This window comes from Olea europaea, chromosome 22 (genome assembly GCF_002742605.1).
Source record: "Olea europaea var. sylvestris chromosome 22, O_europaea_v1, whole genome shotgun sequence".
Classification (NCBI taxonomy): domain Eukaryota; kingdom Viridiplantae; phylum Streptophyta; class Magnoliopsida; order Lamiales; family Oleaceae; genus Olea; species Olea europaea.
In genome coordinates, this window is record NC_036258.1 from 10280871 (window position 1) to 10283415 (window position 2545).

The 2545-nt window shown below is 36.2% G+C and overlaps 1 long non-coding RNA gene across 2 annotated transcripts; it reads left to right on the top strand.

The window, feature by feature from the left end:
- The first annotated feature begins 248 nt into the window (after positions 1–248).
- On the top strand, positions 249–1956 carry LOC111371685. 2 transcript variants are annotated; one of them, XR_002698625.1, is made up of 2 exons: positions 249–506; positions 1344–1956. It is a non-coding gene; the product is annotated as an uncharacterized LOC111371685 (long non-coding RNA). The 2 variants fall into 2 exon arrangements; XR_002698624.1 differs by having other exon boundaries at positions 1422–1956.
- The last annotated feature ends 589 nt before the right edge of the window (positions 1957–2545 follow it).

The following is a 2545-nucleotide window of genomic DNA, read 5'->3' on the forward strand; positions in this document are numbered from 1 at the left end:
AAGGTTGAAATGAGGACAAAAATGCCAAAAAATGAAAGGTATGGACGTTTTCCACAATAGACTTGAAAGGTAGGGACGTTTTGTGCCAATTACCCTTTAATTAACGGAAAAACTGATGGAATATGGACGGAAGGACGTCCAGAGCAAAGAAAGGTTGAAATGAGGGCAAAAATGCCAAAAAATAAAAGGTAGAGACTTTTTCCACAATAGACTTAAAAAGTCGGGATGTTTTATGCGAATTACCCAATTAATAAAACAAAGGCTGAAAACTCTCTCCGCCCACTTTCCCCAAATTACACTCACGAATGGACAAAATTTCCTCACTGCCCAACTCACAGAAATCTCCATATCCACCCATTTCGAGTCTCGGAAGGGAGAAAGCAAGCTCCGGTCGGCATGTGCTTGAAGATCTCCGGCCGCAAGGAGCCCTAGCGCACTCGCACATGCAAATGAATTTCACAAATCTTGTGAAAACTCTCATTTCCACCTAATCTTAGTCTCGTCTGGTAAGCGTATAAATGCATAATGTTGATTTAGATTCCATATTTACAGATCAGATGTCTGTTGATAAAAAATCTGGAAAAAAAAAATCGTATCTGTTTTAGTTATATTCATCGTTCTCTCCATATACCTGTGATTTTTTCTTTTTTTTTTTCCCTTGGATTGAAGATTTTACCAGTGCTCTGTTATTTTTATATTTGAAATGTTAAACGTAGAAGACCACATTTGAATTGGTAGCAATCAAATTTCTCTACACACGAGTTTGGATTTTTGCTTCACTATTGTGGATCTATGTAATAGCTGCTGGGCGCAATTAGAAGTTTCATTATCATGTTTAGTTTTTCCATTATCCCCTGCCTCTCAATTTTTATTTTTTATTTTTTGCCATGTTGAGATAAATCGAATTACAGGAGTTTGGTCTTTATTGAAGTAAGATTTGCTAGCATTGATATTGGATCTTTGGTGAAACATAGTATTTGGTTGAATCTTTTTCTGGGGCCAAAACGTGTCTCCTAACTTATTAAATCCGGTGTGTCATCTAGATTGGTCCCCTCAATGCCATCAGGCATTTCCTACATAAAGACCATGTGGACGTTTGTAACCATTTTCGCACCAATGTTTCAGTATAATCAGTGGATAATTAATCTGAGTTTCACATGTGCATCATATAAATTGGTGTTTGATGATGTTGGCTTAAGTTTGGAACCTGCCTCTCTATTACAATTTGCTGGTGTACCACTAGGATCATGAGAAACTGTGGTTGGAATACTTATAAATTTCTTATTGATGCATAATATTGCTTGCCAACAAATTCCTTTGTGTTATTTTCCTTCGAACAACAGTGTTTTCTATTTGAGTTGATGCTCTGTGATATGTTCGCATCGCAAAATGGGCTATAAGAATTGTGGAATCTGTCACAGTTGTAGAGTTGAGGGGCATTTCTTAGCTGACTGTCCATGGAAACACCAACGCCCAAATTGGGAGCACAGATTTGAGCAAAGTTTCATGGTGGAGGAGACTAAAAATATAGGGCGATTATTTTTTTGCTACAGTAAGAAATGTGGATTTTGGAAATGGGTTTTCAAAGAAAAATAAAGCAGCCAATTGTCTAGAGCTAGCGCTTCTTTGGTTAACTTTGCAACTAACGAAACATCTGAACAAATATCACACATGTTTCAATCTCAAGTTCGCATCTCTGTGAAAGAAGATCTACATATTATGGTGAACGTAAAGGTGTGCAAGAAATTGCCAAAATGAATTGAGAAGGAAAGGGGTCGACCTAATTGGTAGCTATTAATTGAAGTAGTAGTTATTACATAATCTTTTGTACGAGGTCGGACTACTTTGAGCGAAGGAATGTAAACTATGTTTGTAAATTACGTTAATTTATGAAATGTTATATTTCAACTCTTTGTTTGAACATCGATTGTTACTTGTAAATTACCTTTTAGATTATCCATTTGTACTTGGCTTCGTAGATTCACGGCCATCTTGTTTATTGAACCTTCAACTAAAAAGTCTCAAATAAAAAAATCCATCGTATTTGCCTTTTTTGTAGTTCTTAGCAAGAACAGTTGGGTGTTTTTAGTCCTCCTGGGATTCATCACGTATTACCATAACATCCCTTTGGGAAAAGAGGAAAGAATAACCGTTACAATTTAAAGACTTCAACTATATGGAACATTTTTCTTGTATGTGCATGTATAATACTAGGCACTATTGTAATTTTCTTGTTATAAAACAGAGATAATTCGACGGAAGATAAGGCAAATTCCGAATGTGGAGAACCCAACACCAACCTCATCACCAGCTTCATGGCTATGTACAACTAAGAGAGAACTTGAAAGCCAGCCTCATCAATCACTAGATTAAGGTACAAACTTCATGGCTCAGTATGATGACCACGGACATTTGCCCGATTTTTACACATTGCAAGCTCCTTTTTACTTTATATCACAAAGCCGAAATGAAACATGTCAAAATGAAAAGCAAAGGTAAGCTAGCCCAACATATTCCTAATAGAACTGTATATATATATATATAT